The sequence below is a fragment of the Phyllostomus hastatus genome, unplaced genomic scaffold, assembly GCF_019186645.2.
Source record: "Phyllostomus hastatus isolate PE091 unplaced genomic scaffold, TTU_PhHast_1.1 phas_scaffold_28, whole genome shotgun sequence".
Taxonomy (NCBI): Eukaryota; Metazoa; Chordata; class Mammalia; order Chiroptera; family Phyllostomidae; genus Phyllostomus; species Phyllostomus hastatus.
Window position 1 is genome coordinate 19,677,447 of NW_025334022.1, and position 9,278 is coordinate 19,686,724.

Genomic DNA, 9,278 nt, shown 5'->3' on the forward strand with positions numbered 1-9,278 from the left:
AGGCATCCAAATCGGAAAGAGGAAAAAAAAATTGTCATTGTTTTCAGATGACATGATAGTATACCTAGAAAATACTATAGACTCTGCCAAAAAACTACTTGACCTAATAAACGAATTTGACAAAACTTCAGGATACAAAGTCAATATCCAGAAATTAAAGGCATTTGTGTATACCAACAATGAAACAGCAGAAACAGAAATCACAAAAAAATCCCATTTGATGTAGCAAAAAGAAAAATAAAATACCTAGGAATAAATCTAACCAAGGAAGTAAAAGACCTGTATACAGAAAACTACACAACACGAAAGAAAGAAATCAAGGAAGACACAAGAAAATGGAAACATACACCATGTTCATGGATTGGAAGAATTAACATCATCAAAATGTCCATACTACCCAAAGCAATTTACAGATTCAATGCAATACCTATTAAAGTACCAATGGCATATTTCACAGACATAGAACAAACATTTCAAAAATTTATATGGAACCATAAATGACCCCAAATAGCTGCTGCAATTTTCAGAAAGAAAAGCAAAGTGGAAGGGATCACAACACCTGATACCAAACTGTATTACAAGGCCACTGTAATCAAAACAGCCTGCTACTGGCATAAAAACAGGCACATGGACCAATGGAACAGAACAGAGAGCCCAGAAATAAACCCAAGTCTCTACGGTCAATTAATATTTGGCAAAGAAGGCAGCAACATAAAATGGAGTAAAAATAGTCTCTTCAACAAATGGTGTTGGGAAAACTGGACAGCTACATGCAAAAAAAAAAAATGAAACTCAATCACCAACTTACACCATACACAAATATAAATTCAAGGTGGATAAAAGACTTAAATATAAGCCATGTCACCATTAAAGTCCTAGAGGAAAACACAGGCAGGAAAATCTCAGATATTTCACACAGCAACATTTTTACTGATACATCCCCCAGAGCAAAGGACATAAAGGAAAGAATAAACAAATGGGATCTCATCCAAATAAAAAGCTTCTGTACAGCTAAAGAAAACAGTATTAAAATAAAAAGAGAACCAACTGTATGGGAAAAAATATTTGCCAATGATACCTCAGATGAGGGTTTAATCTCCAAAATATATAAAGAACTTACACAACTCCACTCTAAGAAGACAAGCAACCCAATTAAAAAATGGGCAAAGGACCTGAACAGACACTTCTCCAAGGAGGACATACAGAGGATCCAGAGACACATGAAAAGATACTCAATATTGCTAGCTATCAGAGGGATGCAAATTAAAACCACAATGAGATACCACTTCACACCAGTCAGAATGGCCATCATAAACAAAGCAACAAACAACAAGTGTTGGAGAGGTTGTGGAGAAAAGGGCACCCTAGTGCACTGTGGGTGGGATTGCAGACTGGTACAACCACTATGGAAAACACTATGGAACTTCCTCAGAAAACTAAAAATGGATCTGCCTTTTGACCCAGCAATTCCACTGCTAGGATTATATCCTAAGAACCCTGAAACACCAATCCAAAAGAACCTATGCACCCCGATGTTCATAGCAGCACAATTTACAATAGCCAAGTGTTGGAAGCAACCTAGATGCCCATCAGTGAATGAATGGATCAAAAAACTATGGTACATTTACACAATAGAATTCTATGTAGCAGAAAGAAAGAAGGAGCTTATGCCCTTTGCAACAGCATGGATGCAACTGGAAAGCATTATGCTAAGCTAAATAAGCCAGGTGGTGAAAGACAAATACCATATGATCTCACCTTTAACAGGAACCTAAACAACAAAACAAAGAAACAAGCAAAATATAACCAAAGACACTGAAATAAAGAACAGACTGACAGAGTTTAGAGGGGAGAGGAGAGGGAATTTCAGGGGAATTTCAGGGGAAAAGGGGAAGGGTTTACAGGAACAAGTATAAAGGACATATGAATAAAAACTAGGGGTGGGTGTAAATGGGAGGGAGGAGGGGAGGGCTTGGTGGGTGGGTTGGGATGGGAGTAAAAGATAGAAAATTGTACTGCAACAATAATAAAAATAAAAATAAAATAAAATAAAATAAAAAAATAAAAGTCCATATTACACAAACTAATTTATAGATTCAATGCAATCCCTATTAAAATACCAATAACATATTGCACAGATATAGAATAAACATTTCAAAAATTTATATGGAACCATAAATGACCACAGATAACCACAGGGATTTTGAGAAAGAAGAACAAAGTAGGAGGGATCACAATACTTGATATAAAACTATATTGCAATGCCACAATAATCAAAAAAGGCTGGTACTGCAGGAGTTCCAGCCAAGATGGAGGTGTAGTCCTTCACTTCCTCGCGCAACCAAACGGAGGATAACAACCAATCTAAAATCAATAAACAACCAAAAGCGCCAGAAAATCAGACTGCATGGAACCCTGACAACCACGGAATTAAAGGAAAAATCAACTAGAAAACCAGACCAGTAAGGCGGCAGGCCACACAGGTCAACTAAGAAAAACCGCTGTGATTCAGCAGACAGTGGGGGCAGGGCTGGCTGTCGAACTCACAGGAGGAGCTGACTTAAGGGGAAAACTGAGACTCAGAGCTGACTGTGGGCTAAGGCATTGATTGCCATGGTGGGAGATACTCCCAGCCTCACACAAGAAGCTGTTGAAAAGTGCGCTAGAGATGAGCAGGCAAGCCACACTCTTCCCTCTCTGGCCCTTCCCCACAGACAGCGCTGCAGTGCAGCAAAGACAGTTGCTCTGCCCTAGTGAATACCTAGGTCCCTGCCCTCTTGCAACCTATCAGCTGCACCAAGACAAAGAAATATTGCCCAAATGAAAGAATAGAGCATAACCTCAGAACTAAGTGATGAGGAGACTGCCAACCTATCTAATGGAGCATGGTAATCAAAATGTACACAGATCTGGTTGAACTTGGTCAAAAAAATGAAAAAACAATTGAAGGATATCCAAAGTGAAATAAAGCAAAATATTCAGGGAACCAGCAGTGACAGGAAGGAAACCAGGACTCAACACAATGATTTGGAACAAAAGAAAGAAATAAACATCCATCCAAAAGAAATGGAAGAAACAAAACTCAAAAAAAAAAAGAAATGAAGAGAGACTTAGGAACCTCTGGGACAACTTGAAATGTTCCAATATCCGAATTATAGGGGTGCCAGAAGAGGAAGAACAACAGCAAGAAATTGAAAACTTATTTGAACAAACAATGAAGGAGAACTTCTGCAATCTGGTGAAAGAAATAGACTTCCAGGAAGTCCAGGAAGCCCAGAAAGTCCCACAGAACTTGGACCCAAAGAGGAACACACCAAGGCACACTGTCATTAAGTTACCCAAGATTAAAGATAAAGGGAAAATCCGAAAAGAAGCAAGGCAAAAGGAGAGAGTTACCTACAAAGGAGTACCCATTAGACTATCAGCCGATTTCTCAAAAGAAAACTTGCAGGCAAGAAGGGGCTGAAAGGAAGTATTTGAAGTCATGAAAGGCAAGGACCCACATACAAGATTACTCTATCCAGCAAAGCTTTCATTTAAAATGGAAGGGCAGATAAAGTGCTTTCCAGACAAGGTCAAGTTAAAGGAGTTCATCCTCACCAAGTCCTTATTATATGAAATGTTAAAGGGACTTATCTAGGAAAAAGAAGATAAAAAACATGTACACTAAAATGATAGCAAACTCACAAGTATCAACAAATGAACCTAAAAGAAAAGAAAAACAATGAAAACAAAAACTAAACCAACAACCAGAATAGGAACAGAATCAGAGAAATGGACATCACACGGAGGGATTTCAGTTGGGAGAGGGAAAAGAGGAATGCAGGGGGAGGTACAGGGAAGAAGAAGCATAATTAGTAGGCATAAAATAGACAGGGAAAGATAAAAATGGTATAGGAAACAGAAGACTCAAAGAACTTATATGTACAACTCATGGACATCAACTAAGCAGGGAATGCTGGAGGGTTGTGGGGGCAGGTTGGAGGGGGGATAACAGGAGAAAATTTGGAAAAACTGTAATAGTATAATCAATAAAAAATACTTTTTAAAAAGTCTGGTACTGTCATAAGAAGACACACATAGATCAATGGATCAGAATAGAGAGCCCAGAAATAAACCCAAGCCTTTATGGTCAATTAATATTAGACAAAGGGCAAAGAAGCACACAATAGAGTCAAAATAGCCTCTTCTACAAATGCTGCTGGGAGATCTGGACAGGTACATGCAAAAATATGAAACTCAGCCACCAACTTATACCATGAACAAAAAATAAACACCAAATGGATACAAGACTTAAATGTAAGTCACAACAGCATAAAAGTCCTAGAGGAGGACATAGGGAGGAAAATCTCATATATTCCACTCAACTATATTTTGATCTATATTCCCCCTAGAGCAAGTGACATAAAGGAAAGAATAAATAATTGGCACTTAATCAAAATAAAAAGTTTCTACACAGCTAAAGAAAACATCAGCAAAATGAAAAGGGAATCAAACATATGGGAAAATATATTTGCAAATGGTACCTCAGACAAGGGTTTAATCTACAAAATAAATCAAGAACTCACAGGACTCTACTCCAGGAAGACAAACAACACAATTTTTTTTTAAAAAAGCAAAGGATCTGAACAGATGATTCTCAAAGAAAGACATCCAGAGAGCTCAGAGGTATATGAAAGGATGTTCAGCCTCACTAGCTATCAGAGAGATGCAAATTGAAACCACAATGAGATACCACTCCAAACCAGTGAGAATACCCAACATATCCAAATAAACAAAGAACAAGTGCTGCTGAGGTTGTGGAGAAAAGGGAACCATACTACACTCTTGGTGGAAATATAGACTGGTGCACCCACTGTGGAAAACAGTTTGGAATTTCCTCAGACAACTAAAAATGGTAGTGCCTTTTGACTTGGCAATTTCACTGCTGGGATTATACATTAAGAATCCTGAAACACCAATTCAAAGAACCTATGCACCCCAATGTTCATAGCAGCTCAATTTACAGTAGCCAAGTGCTGGAAGCAACCTAAGTCCCCATCAGTAAATGAATGGGTAAAAAGCCTATGGTACATTTACACAATGGAATACTATGCAGCACAAAGAAAGAAGGAGCTCCTCCCCTTCATGGCAGCATGGATGGATCTGGAGAGCATTATGCTAAGTGAAATAAGCCAGGCAGTGAAAGACAAATACCATATGATCTCACCTATAAGTGGAACCTAATCAATAAAACAAATAAGCAAAGTATAATCAAAGACATTGAAATCAAAAACACTCTGATAGTAAACAGAGGATTAGGGAGAAGGAAAATAGTGGAAGGGTCTTCAAGGTACATATGTGAAGGACATATGGACAAAGCCAAAGGGGTGAGATTGAGGGTGGAAGGCAGGGATGGGTGCAGCTGGAGGAGTGCTTCAGGGAGGAAATGGAGACAACTGTATTGTACAACAATATACAATTCAAGGCATTGGGTGAACATCATTGAAATTATGCCTCTGGCCTTTACTCTGATTCCTGACCCAAAGTGCATTGAATATAGATCAGTAAAACTGGTGTTCTTCCTGGTTTCCACTATATTGGGTATATTCTGGAATAGCTCTGATAGTACATATTATTTTTCTTATGCATAGTTAAAATACAAAGGAATAACTTCCAACTGTTTGTCACACAAAAATGCTGCTAGAATACCTGGTGAACACAGTGAAACTGCCTTGGCATAAATTAAATTGGCTAATGCTTTTGATGCTCTGCCAGATGGCTTTTCATCATGGGTTCCAGTTTCAACACTTGGAAAATGAGAAAATGTATTATGAAATATTAATGAAAGTTACACACCTTAAATCCCCAATATTCAAATGAACATTTACTCTGGGTCTTCACATACTGAGATCTGAACATGCCATCTTGATTAGTTCTCAATTTCTGCTGAATTTTATACTGCTGAAGTTAACACCAATAATTATATAATCATTCAAGGATACTAATAATGGCTGTCAGGCATAACATTTGAGAAGCTTGGCTGAGAAAAGATAAGAATATAGTTATCATAGTAGAGGCTCAGAGGACATTAAACATGGCTTCATAAAATATTTGAAATGAGGGAAACTTTGGAAAAAAGATCTTAAAAAGACAAAATCTTTTCAATCAATAAATCTTATTATTGATGACTTAACTACATCTAATTTTACTTTGTTGACTACTGGAACTTGTACTTACATTTTTAAAAATTTATGAGAAAATCAATGTTTCAAAATCAGAGACATATTTTCTTCATGAATTGTCTACAAAAAGGATTTATACTGTTTATTTTTGTTTACCTTTCTAGCGAATAGAACATTAAACTGAATAAAATAATGGTTAAAATATTTATTTAGGGATCAGACACTGTCAAGGTTCTATCATTTATTCTGTGACCTTGGCAAGTTATTCAGTTCCTCTGAGTCTCTGTTTCCTTCTTTGCACCATTAAGGCAAAAATACTTATCTCTTTAAAAAGTAATGCAGATTAGAAGAGATGAGGTATATAATAAGGTAGTGATCAGAAAATAAAAGGATGATGGGAGAGAGGTGGGGAGGGCTGGAGGAATGGGCTGGGATGGGAGTAAGAGACAGAAAATTATACTTGAACAACAATTAAAATAAAAAATGAAAAAAAATAAAAGAAAAGGATGAGGGCATATCAAAGAGACATAGGAGCTAGTTAGAAAAATTTCCTAATAACCAAAGCTGAAAAAAATTGTGAAACACAATAAATTAAGTATTTTATTACAATGCAAAGAGAAGAATAAATGTCTACAAGTTCACACTGATATAGATAATTGATTGAACAAATAAATGTGGTAGAAGAGACAACAATTCCTTACAGTAAAATAGCAAATACTTTTTCTAGGTATTCCTTTCCAAGAGTTGGAGCTAGTCCCATCTGCTTCTTCCTGTTTCATAAGGACATTGTTTACTGATTTGCTTCAAAATAATAAAGTATAAAGAATGGAAAAATTATTTTTGTGTGTGTAGGGAAACCTAGAGAACACTACCTAGATGTTTAATATCATCAGTGATAAGTTATGTTGATACCATGTATTAATGTATTATTCCTGATATGAAGTGATAAGAATATCTTTTACTTTTGTGGTATTATTCTCCCTTCCACAATTACTCAAGTTTAATATTGAGAAAAACACCAGACAAACCAAAATTAAGGTATTTTCTACAAAATACATAAGGAGTACTTCATAAAACTCTCATGCTCATAAAAAAAAGGAAGTCTAAGACAAAGAAAGTTGACTTCTGGCAAAGATGGAGGTGTATGTAGATATGCTTCACTTCCTCACACAAGCAAAGGAAGGATAACAACTAATTTAAAAACAAAAGATAACCAGAACTGACAGGAAGTCAAACTGTATGGAAATCTGACAACCAAGGAATTAAAGAAACATTCATCCAGACTGGTAGGAGGGGCAGAGATGGGAGCTGGAGTGGTGAGAATGCATGACAAGGTGGTGGCTGGAGGACTGGGGTGGGCAAGGCAGCAGCTAGCAGACCAGGAGTTCCCACATTTGCATGTGGATAAGCCAGGAGTAACAATTGGTGAGCAAGACCAACTGCATAACTCAGGGTTCCAGCATGCGGAAACAAAGCCTCAAGTCCTCCAGCTAAAAACACCTGTGGGGGTTGCAGCAGTGAGAGAAACTCCCAGTCTCACAGGAGAGTCCATTGGAGGGTCCCACAGGATCCAAGAACTTACACAAGCCCACCTACCCAGGAATCAGCACCTGAAAGTGCACGATCTGCTTGGGAGAAGCAAGGGAAGTGACCGAAAAGATGATGAGAGCCAAGCAAGTGGTATTGTTCCCACTCTGACCCCTCTACCACATGCAACACCACAATGCAGCAAAGTGGGTTGCCCCACCCTGGCAAATACCTAAGGCCCCAGCCCTTACAATGTAACAACTGTGACAACACAAAGAAATATGGACCAAGTGAAAGAACAGATCAAAACTCCAGAATATGGTCCAGCTGGTGTAGCTCAGTGGATTGAGTGTAGGCTTGCAAACCAAAGGGTCACGGGTTTGATTCCCAGTTGGGACACATGTCTGTGATGCTGGCCAGGTCCCTGGTAGAGGGCACACAAGACACTAACCCACATTGATATTTCTCTCCCTCTCCTTCTCCCTCACTTCCCCTCTCTCTAAAAATAAATAAATAAAATATTTAAAAAAAAAAAACAGAAGAAACTAAGTGATGAGGAGATACCCAACCTATCAGATTCAGACTTCAAAACACTAGTAACCAGGATGCTCACAGAATGATTGAGTACGGATGCAAAATAGAAGAAGTGAAGGCTATGCAAAGTGAAATAAATAAAAGTATGCAGGGAACCAACAGTGATGGGAAGGAAACCAGGACTCAATTCAAAGATTTAGAACAGAAAGAAATGAACGTTTAACTAAACAGAATGAAGAAATATGAATTCAAAAAAATGAAGAGAGGCTTAGGAATCTCCAGGACAACTTTGAACTTTCCAACATCCAAATCATGGGGGTTGCTACAAGAAGGAGAGGAAGAACAATATATTAAAAATGTATTTGAACAAATCATGAAGTGAAATTTCCCCAGTCTGGTGAAGGAACTAGAAATGGAAGTCCAGGACACTCAGAGAGTCCCAAAGAAGGTGGATCCAAGGAGAAACACACTAAGACACATCACAATTAAATCACCCAAGATTAAAAAGGAGCAAATTACCTATGAAGGAGTTCCCATAAGACTATCAGCTGATTTCTCAAAAGAGACCTTATAGGCAAGAGGGGGCTGGAAAGAAGTATTCCAAGTCATGAAAGAAAGACAAGGACCTACATCCAAGATGACTCTATCCAACAAAGCTTTCATTTAAAATGGAAGGGCAGATAAAGTGCTTCTCTGATAAGGTCAAGTTAAAGGAGCTCATCATCACCAAGCCCTTATTATATGAAATGTTTTTCTTAAATGTTATTTAAGAAAAATAATATCAGCCCTGGCTGGTGTAGCTCAGTGAATTCAGCACCGGCCTGTGAACCAAAGGGTCTCTGGTTCAATTCCCAGTCAGGGCATATGCCTGGGTTGCAGACCAGGTCCCCAGTAGAGGGCTCATGAGATGCAACCACACATTCATGTTTTTCTCCCTCTCTTTCTCCCCACTTCCCCTCTGTTTAAGAAAAAAACAAATAAAATCTCTAATTTTTAAAAAAGATCAGCAGGTAGAAATGGGAGGGAGAAGTGGAGGGCTGGGTGGGTGGATTG